This window comes from Lactuca virosa, chromosome 7 (assembly GCF_052849685.1).
Source record: "Lactuca virosa cultivar CGN04683 chromosome 7, Lactuca_virosa_CGN04683_v6, whole genome shotgun sequence".
Lineage (NCBI taxonomy): Eukaryota > Viridiplantae > Streptophyta > Magnoliopsida > Asterales > Asteraceae > Lactuca > Lactuca virosa.
The window spans coordinates 287,453,972-287,469,001 of NC_136432.1; the positions used below are offsets into that span (position 1 = coordinate 287,453,972).

At 32.9% G+C, this 15,030-nt stretch overlaps 1 long non-coding RNA gene across 1 annotated transcript; it reads left to right on the forward strand.

Annotated features, from left to right (window-relative positions):
- Positions 1 to 7,658: 7,658 nt before the first annotated feature.
- On the forward strand, positions 7,659 to 8,847 carry LOC145123275 (uncharacterized). Its single transcript, XR_013715087.1, has 2 exons — positions 7,659 to 7,837; positions 8,413 to 8,847. It is a non-coding gene; the product is annotated as an uncharacterized LOC145123275 (long non-coding RNA).
- Positions 8,848 to 15,030: the final 6,183 nt, after the last annotated feature.

A 15,030-nucleotide genomic window follows, 5' to 3' on the forward strand; every position in this document is an offset into this window, starting at 1 on the left:
GTCAGCATATCCCATACGAAATCTACAGTTAAGCGTGCCCGAGCGAGAGCAATTCAGAGATTGGTAACCCTCTGGGAAGTTTTCTTGCTGGGATCCCAAAGCGAACAATATGTTACAAATGGTATTAGAGCTAGAGCACGAGTATATGTGTTCGACAGGGACATCGAACCCTATAATGGGGGTTAAGATGGGATACTACTTGCACCTGATCTCACATCGGTTGGGAAGGAGAACTAAGCATTCCTTATAAGGAGTGTGGATACTTTCCTTATCACAATGCGTTTTAAAGCCGTGAGGGCTGTAGATTCAATAAGAACTCTGAAGTTAAGTGTAACATCTAATTTTTCAAGTTATTCCTTTTTTGTCCCTTGGATTATGATTGTTTGCAATATGGGTCCCCAATGGCATTTCCGTAATTTTAGCCTTGTGTGCGTACCCTAGGCGTATGTAGCCAGGGTGCAAACCCTAGATTTTAGGGTTTGAACCCTATTTAAGCATCTTTATGGCCTCATGCATCCTCTTATCTTCAGCCCCCATTCCTCATTTCGAAACCCTAAAGTGTATGAGTGCCATGTGAAGCTTGAAGAGCCTTTTGGTGTCATTTTGGAGCTTTTGGAGAAGAAAGAAGAACCTTGAGGTAGTCGTGCTTCACTCAAGGCCTTGGATATAACATTTACTTCCCTTTCCGCATCTTTTGGAGGTATAAAGCTCCAATGTAACGCCCGTAGATTCGAGCTAGTCAATTTAGAGACGATAAGCGTCAAAAATGACTTTTTAATTGAAGATTATTTAGAATAAATAATCTTAACCAAGTTATAGTATATGTCACAAGGGTTCCGTACATATAAAGAACACCGAAATCCGAGTTATAACGGAGAAGTTATGACCTGTCGAAGTTTTACGGAAAAACCGGCACGGCACCGGGAATCGTAAAAAATGATTTTTTTATAAACTACTTTTTAGCCTTAGAGATCTAAATGAAAGTTGTAGTATACGTTAAACCGAGAACATACAAAAAAAGAACGCCCAAATCTGACTTTTTATGAGGAAGTTATGATTTTTCTAAGATTTGGCATAGCAGTGCACAACCCGAAATTCGAATTTTAGATCGAGCGGTTTTTGGCCAACGCGACCTAAATGAGAATTGAATATCTCATTATTAGGAGCTCAACAATAAAAATACAGACGAAAACGGAGTTCGTAAGTAGAAGTTATGAATTTTACGCGGTCATTTAACAGTATAATTTTCTCTTACTGTTGAAATTAAAATCGGTCGAGAATTAGCCGACATAGTCAAAAGGAAAGTTGTATATCTTGTCTTTACCTACGCGTGGATATAAAGAACGTAAAAAATGGAGATCGTATGCGAGAGTTATGATTTTTCTAAGTCGGGAATGAGTTGTGCGAAATCGTGTGACGTGGCGAAATCCTGGCCGTTGCTTCCTCCCCAAGGCTAGCCACCAGATGGTGACACCTGGCAATGGACTCGACGAGTAGGTCCTCCTACTCGACGAGTTGGGCTGCCAGCCAGCCTATAAATAGAGGTTTCGGGTGAAGCATTCTTCTCACACCTTCCAACTTCACTTTCTCTCTCTAAACTCTCTCTCTAACCCCCTAAAGCCTAGGAAATCTCCCTAGCACGAGGCGGAAGCCCCGGAGCGCCCGACGGCTCCAAGAAAAAGAGCTTTTCGGCTCGGAAACGCTGCTCCAGCAAAGCCCGATTTTTAATAAAAACCCGCTGTAAGTGAGATACGCCTACCGTACTTTAAATATAACTTATATTTAAATATAATATCATTATTATGAACCTATAAATAAGATTTATCAGTGATTCAAAGTCGTTATACTGATTGATCTACTTACGGGAATGATGTCTAGGCTGTGATTTAGTGAGGTGTTTAAAGTTTCCAAACAGTATACTTCGTATACCAAACGGACCCTACCTCCGATATGATCCTACCTGGTTGTTCCTTACTTGATAGATCATGAAGTAGACTCTGAGTTAATGACAAATCTAGACTAATGATTAGTCACGGTAAATATTAGACTAAAATCTAGTGGTAATAATACTAGGTTTCGTCGAAGGAAATTATATTGTTAAGAAGCGAAGCGTTGTCCGAGTTTGGAATCATCACTTTAACAAGTGAGTGCATAGTTACTTTCATCTTACACATAGATATGAAGTATTTTATATAAATTACATGCTATGTGTGCATATTATCTGAATACTTGCCGTCTATGCTGGATGAACGATTTTATACATGTTTTGAATGATTTAAACTGTATATGTATTTTATATCTACAAAATATGTTGGGTAAAACATGGGTAGATGAAATATGAGTTGGATGATGAGATGAGAGGTGATATAGACCATGAGATAAGGGTGAGAGGTGAACAATGAGAGAAACCTTTTACCCAAGCGTTGTCCCCGTCATCTAGCAGAGTATGGATGACAACCACAGACTTCTAGACAGTCCAGTGGAACACTAGCAGGCTCGCAACCTGTAGATTTTGTGAACGATGTGTTCACCTGGTGTACTCTAAAAACCCATTGACATGTATTGCGAGTGGACTCTCGAAAATAGTACTGTCAATAAACGAGATAAACCCTGGCGACTATGCAGACTTAGTGCCTAAACCTTGGTGACTATGCAGACTTAGTGCCTAAACCCTGGCGACTATGCAGACTTGGTGCCTAAACCCTGACGACTATGGACTTAGTGCCTATTGTACAAACCCTGGCGACTATGCAGACTTAGTGCCTAAACCCTGGTGACTATGGACTTAGTGCCTGTTGGATAAACTGTGGCGATGATGGACTTTGTGTCGATTCCTTAGGATAATCCTTAGGAAAGAATGAATGAGGAATAGCTGATTCTTAGGGTATATCCTTAAGAGTAAAGAAGATAATGGGGATGGGTAATTGGATTAATTATTTGATGATTAAACATAATAATTATATTATTGTGGGTTGAAAACCCTATGTACTCACCAGGTTTCCCAACCTGAACCACTTAGTTTATTTGTATCACAGGTGTCGATATGAAGTTACATTACACTGAGAGATTAAGGAGATGTAAATCACTAGTGATAATGAATGTAAGTTCTGTTTATGCTTATTTTTCTGTATTGACGATGACATCCCAATGTTTTAAAAATGAATAAAATACATTTCTTCGGAAATGCTTGATAACGTATTTATCATGTTTTTCTGGGAACAAATTCCGCAAAACTTTTCTTTAAAAGGTTACTCTGATTTTCAAAATAAAGCATAAACAAATTGGTCTTCTCTGGCCTTGAAAATGGGGATGTCACATCCAACCTTGATGAGTATTTCTTTTGGATCTAGTTTTAGCTTAAAGTTGGCACCTTTTTGTCCCAATATTGATCTTTGTGAGTATGGAATACTCCAAGACATTTGAGTTTTTCTTTTAGAAGTTTTAGGGTGTATTATTTCATAAAATGTGATCTTGGACATTGGTTTCTTCCCATGCATGGTCTAGGTTGTCTTAATGGGTCAAGAAGCTGGGGAATTTGTTATTAAGGTCTTAATATCCATGCAAAACCATAAAGTTGGAAACTTTATGTTAAGATCACCTTTTAGGGTCTAGATCTAGATTTTAGACATAAGTGCTTAAGGATTAAGAACTTAATGGATTAAGTTGTGAGCATCCGCGTACGTTGGGCGTACCAAGGGGTACGCTGCACATACGTGGTCAGCTCCCCGATTTTGGTCAGCCAAGTATTATGCCCTGCGTTCATTGTACGTATGCCCATCGTACTCACTGAGTCAAATCGGTTGACTCGGTTGAATTTGACCTGGATTTTGACTAGGGTTTGACTTAGGGGTATTTTAGGTATTTTGATATGTAAGCTGAGATTATGTCACTGAATTCTTTAAGGTGAATGGTAGAGTTGATCTCGGTGCGGCATGCTATTCAGTTTGCTTATTTTTGTCTGTGAGGTAAGTTACATTAAGTGTGCCCGGGCGAGAGAAATTTACGGATGGGTGAACCCCTGGTAAGTTTTCGTGCCGGGAGCCCAAAGTGGACAATATTGTGATACGTGCCAGAGGGGGTGTTATAGATTTAAGCAAGATAGTTACAAAGTTCAAAGTGTTGTTCAACAATTTAACAAATTAATGCAAAAGCAGACAAGCGAAGGAAGACACTATTGTGGCGGCGCTAGAAGTACATCGCCTAGAAAATAACAGAAAGTCGTTCAAATATGTCGAGTTTTGGAAAGTCATAATCGATAGTTTGAAATGGAAAGAGATAGAGAAGATAAACGTTGAATACATTGCATAAAAAATTAAAGAAAACATCTGAGACTAGGTTCACAAATTTCTTGGATACTCGTGTCAGGTTAGACTTAAACGACGATAACAAGTTTAAACTAAAAGATATATCCCACTTGACAGGTGTGGATAAAATGAAAAAAGAAAGTGTCTTCTTCTAGTGCAATGGGATTCAACCAAGTGGAGGAAGCACAAAGATGTTATATTTTGGGTTTTGAAGAATAATTAAAATACTTGTATAAATCAAGCATCGTGTATATAAAAATACTTTTTAAAATCAATGATTTAGATTATATTGTTTGGGGTATCACGAAATACAATTTTGGATAATCCAAGAAAGAATATTATTAGTAGAAATAAAGTTAGAATTATGTGCTTGTTTATTTGTGGAAGTTGAAATTTTGAGAAAAAGAAAAAAAATGTAAAAATTTGTGAAAAAGAAAAAAAAAAGTGTAAAAGAGAAAAAATTCCAAAAAAGAGAGTTAGTATATAGTTATATGTTTATGATATTTATATATGTTATTTTCTTTTTAAGTCGTGTCACTTGGAGCTTCACAATAACTTTTGAAGCGAAAGTGGATAATAAAATAGTATAGATTGAAGGGATTCAAAAAGGAATGTTGTTCAAAATGAGTGGGGAACGTTTATGAGGATTGTGAATATTTAGGACTTGGGGAGTATTTAGGAAATTTTTGACACAAATATATGCATTGATGCGAAACATAATTGGCGAATTTAAGTTGGATTATTCTGTGTGATGTTGGTGAGCAAGGTTTTGATGTGGTCGTATTGAAATGAAAATTATGATATAAATCTAGTTTTCTTGGGGACAAGCAAAAGAATAATATGGGTATTTTGATATGATATTATTTAAATATATATTTTAGGCCATTATCTTAATATATTTGAATAAAATTGTTATATTTTCGGACGACTTTTGTGTTCGTGCCAAATACGAATTCCACTTCCCACGTTGTGACAAAGGCATTACCACGGCATGGTTGATAAAAAATTTGCAAAAAAGTATGTCACGGTATATGTGTTCGTTTGCAACAAGGAAAACTGACACCACGATGTGGTGAAACCTTCACCACGTCGTGGCGATGCTAAAACCTATAAACAAATCCGAAAATTAACCCAAATGGGATATCTTAAAACCTAGTTCTTTCTGCGAAGATAAACCTAGAGCTGCGATTTTGAGAGTCTATAAGGCGGTCGGAGGGCCGTTAAGCTGATATGGAGCAAAGATATGAAGGATTCGACAACAGATTCATGATGGGAATCTTTTGCTTTGATTTTCTGATCTCTATTATTATTCAAATTGTGTTCCTTCCATTTTTACTTTCTGAATTCAGGTGTTAATACCTTTTGCTTTACGTTTAAGATTAGATGAATCATGAGATTTTGGATCAAATTGCTATTTGGATTGTTTGTTCTTATTTAAATTATTGTGTCAAGTTTGATTGAAGATCCATATGTGTTAAATCTCGTACTTCATCACCTATTGCCGAGTCTGTGATTAAAAGAACAATCTAGTTATATATTCTTGAATCGTAGTTATTTTATTACCATAAAATAATTGTGACTGGTGTTGGATCAAAACCTAGGGTTAGGTTAATAAAGTTATGAAATTTAATGTGTCTTCATGTTTTAGATGACTAATCTTAGCATGATTTAATTCTAAATACCTTTACGATTAATAAAAATCGAATATTGCATGATACAAACTGAATAATGAATTTAAGGATAATTAATGACATGGCTATGAAATTAAAAGTCCTTAGAGTCATTAGTATTTTTGCATGGACCAAATACATGAATCAATTTAGGAATTGGTGAATAATGAATAATTGTCCATTGCACTTAGCAATTAACCAATATTTTGAGATAAAATCTTATCTAAACCATAGTACCTGAAGTGATTCATTTTCAGTCAGTTTATCTAGTTAGTTTAGTTTTTGATTTGTTTGAGATTTAATAATAAAAACCCCAATTTTACTGCTTTCTTTTACGTAGTATAACCTATAATCAAATATTCTAATGTTAATTCATTACTGTTCCCCTTGAGTTTGACACCCTTGTTTATCAAAACTATATTATACTCGATTAGGTTCACTGTCTATAAGGTGTGGTTTAGATGTGATAGAATAGGAATTATAAATGAAAAACTAGTGCATTAAAATACACATCACACCTCTAAACGGGAACCCTTGCATTATCCGACGCCGACATCGCTAGAAAAGGAAAAAGAGAGCGGAACAACGGATATGTAAACGTGTGCAAACCCTTGCTCTGATCTCGTCCATATCTGTAAGCTCGACGATAGCTTCCTCAGTAAACCCTAGCTCGCCACTGCCTTCGTTTCTTTCATTTCCTCCAGTTTTAACGTCGCCGACCAAACCTTCGTTGACTTCACCCGTCCCTGTCAGAAAACCATAATCAGTCGATGATGGTGGTAGTATTTATAGATCTATGCAAATAAGAAGACAGGGGGGGTGTATCTGGTGGTGGACAACGTCATCATCTTCGTCATCGCAGATTTGGAAGTCGTTTGTGAGATCTCCAGCAACTCCATCACTACTGTCCTTTGTCTTCAACATCGCAAGGGTTGGGGTTTCCAATGATGTTATGATTGTTTTCTTATTTACGGATTCATCAAAGAAAGAAGTGGGTGACGGTTGGGACGAGTAGGGTTCAAACGGGTTTCAAATTCGATGAGTTGTTTTCAGCTCTGGTGGTCCGGTGACGGTGACGTTGTAAAGAAGAAGGACGATAAGGGTGACGGTGACAATAGAAAGACAGCAGTGACAACGATTGTCTGGTGACGGCGACAATGATGGTCTTTGGGCGACGATGGTGGGCCGGTAGACCGTGGCCGGCCGACGACGATGGTTGCTGTCTTCGATAGAATGCAGAGAGAAAGAGAGAGATATAGTTTTTGTATAATAGGGTGGGATAAGGGTTATTAGGGGTGATGTTATATATATATATATATATATATATATATATATATATATATATATATATATATATATATATATATATATATCTACCCCTAATAAAAACCTCTCCTAGAATCCACTTGTCCAACTTTTAGGCTAACAATATGCCACATGGCATATGTGAATCAATTAACACAAAATTTTCCCGCCCATATACACATTTGGTCAATCCATATTGAAAATTGAAAATTCCATATTCCAATATTGAAGATTGAAGATTCTATATCCATTAAATTCAATAGCCGAAATTGATGCTGATCAGTTTCGATTATATCAATTATTATCTTACCAAAATTATATGTAACGATTTTCAATTTTCTTTTATCTTCCAATTCAAATAAACCGTAAATCCCTGAAAATCAGATTCAAAATAAATGCATATGCATATATTAATCATTATCGGTTCCTAAAATAGGTTTTATTTGCAAAGAGTATTATATTTCAAACAATCATTGGGTTGGTGGATCAAGATTGAACTGATAATCGGAGTCATTAGGTTTTGTGGAATTGATTGGTGGAGTTCCGTTTGGATCTGCTGTAAGTCTACTTGTCCTTTTCTTCTTGATTTCATTGTAGTGGTTTTTGTAGCTGCAAATCGAATTGTGATATCATTATTTTACCGTATACACGTTGTTTTTGATCTCCATTCCCAATTTCGTACTATTGTAGAAATGTTTGTTATAGTCTATTACTCTGATTTCGTTGAGCATATATTCTTTCTGGAAATTGAATTTTAGTCGATTTAGTGGGATATATTGTTGTTTTTAACCTCATTTTTTGATTTTGTTTCGGAAATTGGAGGTCGTGATCGTTTTATATTGTTCTGTTTGTTTTAATTTATTACACTAATCTCACATTAAATATTAATATGTTATGGAGATAGATTGTGATTGTTATTTAGTGGTATTATTTCTGGAATATCTTCTTATTTATTATAATTTTCATGATTTCATCTGCATAATTTTTGTATATCGCGACATAAACTTGTACTTTTCGATTAACTACTTGATTTTGGTCATTTTTTATGGATTATCATTTATATAGTCTCATGTGTTTAATGATTTCTTCGAGTTCTAATTAGATATGTGGTTTTCTTTGGTTGTTGGTTTCAGGTGTTATTTATTTACTCTTGTAATTGTTCAATCTACCGGTCATACTCACTCAACAAATCCCATGAGAATGTATCCTGCATACCCATGGACAGATTCATACCCCTATCACACTAATCCAAGACCCAAAGGGATGGATCATGGTATGAATTTACCATAGTACCCCTGGCCTTATGCTAGCCGCCATTCTTATCCAATCCCACAGGGTTGTCATTCATGTTGCAACCATAGCTATTTTGGAGGATTTTACTAATCAAAAGATGCAACTGCAGTTTGGATGTACTTTATATAATTGCAGACAGGTAAACTTTAAGCATTTTATGGGACCTTGATGTTATTTTGTATTTACGATTTTACCCTTCTCCATAAATTTACTTTATCTTGATGGTTCTTGAACTTCAATCATAATGAGAAGCAAATTACCCAATAATTTTTAAACTGGGAGGTGGCAAGTGCAGTCTAGAGAACTGACAATTGACAAGGAATAGCAACATATTTATATTTTGTTTATTATAGCATTATACTTTTATTTCTTCTTAGTGTAACATCGTACTTTGAAACTATCATCAAATTATAGCAAGTAATTTATTATGTATTATTTTTCTATGTTAAGTTGTCAATCCGTGTATCACACAAGTTTTAACATAGTCTATCCTAATAAACAAAACCAAAAAGTATCACATGTCGTTTTTCTAGCTTACATCTTTGACACGTTTTAACATAGTCTATCCTAATAACAAAACCAAAAAGTGTCACATGTTGTTTTTCTAGCTTGCATCTTTGACACGTGATATTTTTCTATGATTTCTTTTGTTTTTGTAACAATTCAACTTCAATTCAATTTTGAAAATAAAAATATTATCTTAATAACATTTTCGAAATATACAATATCTATATTTTCAAAAATCTATTAAATATCTTGAATTTTAATGTATACCAAGAAATAGTAGATACATTTTCCTAATTACTTTTTTTTGTCTATATAATAATTTTAAACATACACACCGTGGTTTCCACGGGTTATAACCTAGTATATATATATATATATATATATATATATATATATATATATATATATATATATATATATATATATATATATATATATATATAGAGAGAGAGAGAGAGAGAGAGAGAAAAGAAAAAAATAAGGGCAAAATCATCATTATAAAAATTCAAAATTAATAAGAAAAATTCAAATTTAATAAAAGAAATAGATAAAAGAAAAAAATTAGGGCAAAATCATCATTATAAATTTTTTTAAAACATATTGAATCAAACTTGCAATAAAATAAAAGTTTGGGACCAAAGTGACAATTTTTGACAAATCACAGGGACCATTTTTGCGGATTTGTCTTTTTATAATGTATTTTATGTCATTTTTCAACTTCCAGCTAACTTATCATTTAGTTTTACATAACATAATTTTTTATCAGCTAATTTTTCAATCATTAACTAACTTTTCAGCTAGTACGCTGAACATAGCTTCAATTAGTCCTGTCGAAAATACCCGTTACCCGAATTCGGGTATCAGGATAATTTTTTCGGGTATTTGGGTAACCCGATTTTTTTTCAGGTCGGGTAAAGGGTAAGGTTGTTGGGATTCGGGTATACCCGATTACCCGAAATTTCTTTAATAATAACGGGCCCAAAACATATGATGAAATCCCTTTATGAGTTTATCAGATGAAATCCCTTTATCCGTCCCAATTAGTCTTAGTCCCAAATCCAAGTCGCCTCGTTCTATTTTCTCTTCGTCAAAAGAAAACCCTCGTTCGCAGTCCACTCGTCATCGTTCGTCACCAGTCAATCAGCTTCAGCTAATCGTCGCCGCCTCCTCGCCGGTCATCAGCTGGTCGCCGCCTCGCCGGGTCATCATGGATTCTATGTATGAATTATATAATGATTATATTAGAATTCATTCTCCAAGTTCCACTTCAAGTACTGCCGAGTCTAACACTTCATCATCGATATTAGGGAAACACCAAAACCCGGATTTTATGGCACCTAACCCCCCATTGAGAAATAAACTAAGAGAAAAGATGAAGACGAACATAGTTGAATCAATTGGGGAGTTAGAAAAGTATTTGCAAGAAAGTGTTGAAGACGACTCGGAAATGTTTAATATTCTAGATTGGTGGAAAGTGAATAGTCCAAGATTCCCAATTCTATCATTGATGGCAAGAGATGTGTTTGCCATTCTAGTATCAACGGTGGCTTCAGAATCCGTTTTTAGCACTAGTGGAAGGGTTTTGGATCCGTTTAGGAGTTCTTTGACTCCTAAGATTGTTGAAAGTTTAAGTTGTACACAAGATTGGATTCGGGGTAGCATAAGTGACACAATCGATTATGAAAAAAATTGGGAAGAAAATAAACAAATTGACAAAGGTAATTGTTTATTGTTTATTATCTTAATGATTGTAAATTTAATATCTTTTCCTTTTAATACTAACATTATTTGATTTTTTTATATAGATTTGAGCATGATGATGTAGTGAAGGTGCAAGAAGAACAAGTATACTTTTGAATGTCTTTTGAACTTGACATGTTATTATTTTCATAATATGTAATGGTTTTCTATGTTTTTCAGATTTAAGACGTGAGTTTTTTGGTAAATGCAAAATACATGGATATACATTGTTATGATGTTATCAAGTAATTTAAATGGTTGACTTTGGTTGTTATTATTTCATCAAAATGCATTCATGTATACTTTTCTTTATCTTTGGATTTTGGCTTATTTCTAGTGTTTTAATTTACAAATCTTCCATCTAAAACTATGAGTAATAAATCTAGTCGATATATTAAACTCTTTTTTTATTCTATTATGAGATTCAACATTTAAACTAAGATTTTTAAGTACTTGTTTTTTTAACATCTTATTAGATTAGATTAAAATTGTTAAGCCTTGATATTTCAAGTATTATCGACTAAAAAACATCAATGTTCAAAGTTTCAACACGATATATTTATTTGATTAAATTTATTTTTAGGTTCCATTTAAAATTTAAATAAAAAAAAAATGGGTAATACTCGAATTACCCAAACTCGACCCACTACCCGAATTACCCAAACCCGAATTACCCGAAACCCGAAAAATTTACCCGATTAATACCCCTAGCTTCAATGAAGTATTGCGTTATTTTCATTTCTTATGTTTAGTATTTTTATGTTGTTAAATACCACATGAAATATTGTCAGGGTAAATATCCTCAAATGCCAATGACGAGTTAGAGATAAATGGCCCCTGTCATTATTATAAGTTTTTTATTTTTAAATAAATATATATATAATATATAATAAAAAAATTGGACTCTGTACAAGTGTCTACTCCCCCTCAACGCCCCATGAATATTGCTTATTTTTTTTTTTCTTATATTTGTTTCGACACGCGATCATTTATAAATGGTATAGGGTAAGAGGTCAATTTGTCAAATAAGTGTCACAACTCACAAGTGTGTTAGTGTGTGTATATATATAAAATAAGTATAAAGACGATAATCGCCACCACAGTGGTAGTGGAAGTCAAAAAGTCTTATCTTAATCTCAAATTGTGTCAAATATGTGCTCCAATATTATATTTTCTTTTAGTGAGCGGTGTGTATAAGTATATATTTCTTGTATCTACTCTAATAAATGAAGATTTTTTTGCCACATGTCACACTCTCATTCAATTTGCCACATGTCATTTTGCGGTTATTTTGAATTAATTTCTTCTCCACATGTCATTTTATGAGTTTTTTATTTTAATAAATTTCACATAATATTTTAATATAATAATTACAATAAATAAATATAGTAATAAATAAATATCAATTTTATTAATGGACTTACCTTCTTATTTCAAAATTCTCAAATTAAAGCTCATTAGTTTATTTTCTTTATTTATTTAAGTTTGAAAGATAAAATAAAATCAATTTTAATAGTTCATTATTATTTTTTTATTTTTTTATAAATCCAAAGTTTTTAAATATTTAGACATTTATATTTAATTTTTTTAATTAACTCATGTAATACATGGATCTTACACCTGGTATGTATTATATGTTTTCAAATTAAGATAAATATGCCATAGGTAGCTAGATATGTATATATACACTCAAGCAACAACGGACGTAGAAAAAAATTTCAGTCGTTACATAATATTTTTAAAGGTTGAACTAAAAAAAACTCATTTTTCGACGCCAGTTCCCTTCACAAAATCTGTCATTGGTTATACCCATATATTTATATTAAATTTAAACTTATTAGGAATTTCTGATGGATTTCCAACGAATTAGTGATAGATCTGTGACATGTTTTGAAAAATTTTAACTAAATTTTGCACTTGACGGTAAAATTTGAAATATTATCCGTGCCACCCTGAAACACCAAGTAGACCCCACTAGACTAGACTAAAGGTTCTTTTGAATTTGATCTAACGACAATTGAAATGATGTATCTTCTTATAAGATTGAAAGTTCAATCGCATATAAGATAAAAAATGTTCTTAAAAAGTAGTATTTAAAATCTTTCTATATAAGCTTTAAGTATATATACAACACTTAATAATAAGAAGTTAAGAACCTCTTGAAAATAACTACCTTTGAAAAATATCTAATTTTTTTTTATAAACATTAAAATCACATATATATATATATATATATATATATATATATATATATATATATATATATATAATTTTAATGTTTATAAAGTAAAAAAAAATAAGATATCTCAAAATAGTTTTTCAGGCATTTCTATTGGATTTAAATGGTGGAACGTTAGATCAAAAAAACGGATGACCTTGATCACTTGTAGCATTTTTGTAAATACATAGAAATATATAGGGACTCCCCCAAAAACCTACACCATCGACTCACCTTACAGTCCGCAACCGATTACATCTCCGCCTTCTATATAAATTCCTCGCCGCCAAAGACATCTTCTTCTTGTTCACGTCTACTTCATTGTGTATATGAAATCGGCGTCATTGGAGATTCATCAAGTTTTGTTCTGAAATTGAATTTCGAAAATCTGGAATCGATTTAACCTAACGTCGCCATTTTGTAACCGAAATTGTAGGATTATCTCTCCGTTCGTTTTACCTTCATCAATCAATTCGCCTCAACTTCTCCGGTAAGATTAATTGATGGCGTTAAGGCAATATCAGATTCTATCGGAAAGCGACAAATTGACAACTGCAATTTTGTGTCTAATGGTAAGTCAATCAATAATTGATCTCGATTATGTTTGTGTATTTTAAATATAAGTAGGTTGAGTTTTCGATTGCTTTTTTAATCACATAAGTATAGATGAACATTTTCCGGCCTCGTTGAATCGAATTATCTATGAAAGTCAACAGAGTTATTGATATTTGATACTCGTGACTTTGGAATCTTGTTCAATTTTCCTTTACAATTAAATATATTATTCTCCCTTTTACTAATCAAATGTGATACCATGATATAAGTAAATATTTAATTGTTTACTATCAGTATAAGAGAATAAGTAAATGCCCTAACTTGTGGGTGCTTAAATTAGTGCAATGCTCTTAATCTGTTGTCTTTTAATTTGTAATATTGTTGTAATGTGATAATATAATGTTTAATGGTTTACTATTCAAGAAAAAAAACTTAAGTATAAATTAACATATTTGTTTTTAACTACGGGAATTCAACTATGTTTTATGACTTGATCTTCATCTCAAATCCTCTCATTCCAAATTTTTATGAAATGTTTTTTTATTGAATTCTTATTTCTAGCAGTGGATTTTGTGATATGGATTTAGGTTTAGTTTGTAGGTGTTCTTTATTTAATGTCATGAAAAATCTAGTTGTTTTATCATTTTTATAAGATATAGCTTATGATGTGTATCATTGTGCTTTAGCAATTTGTATAGGGCATGGATGGGATAAAATTTTAGTGGTTTTGGTGAATATGTGCACAACATCCATAAAAGTCAATATGTTTTGTTGGTAAAAGTTGAATTTGTGCAGGCCTTATTATTGACCTTTTATGCTGATATTCATTTGATTTTGTGGAGGTGAATCTATTTAGTAAGAAAGAAATCAAAGGGTCTTAATACAATAAGGTGTCTATACTCATGGTGGATGGTCAACCACTACAAGATTCATCCGGAACTATAAGTGTGTAATAACTAATTGGCCAATGGCAATAATCAATTATAAATGATATGTGATTTGTGTTAATTGACATAATATTTTACTAATGTAAGCAAGATTGTAAATGTGTAGTGATTCACATGTAAATCACAAGTGAATCATGAATTACATGTGATTCACATGTAATTCACATATGAATCACATTTAATTCACTTGTAAATCACATATGAAACACATGTGATTTACATGTAAATCACAGGTGAATTAAATGTGAATTAATTGTGATTCACACGTAAATCACATATAATTCACATATGAATCATATGTGATTCACATGTAAATCACAAGTGAATGTAATTCACATATGAATAACATTTATTTCACTTGTAAATCACATATGAATCACATGTGAATTACATGTGATTCACATGTAAATCACAAGTTAGTCACATATAAATTACGTCCATATGCATACATGCATTTTGTTATCTTTTTAATTTTTTTTGTGAATTTCACA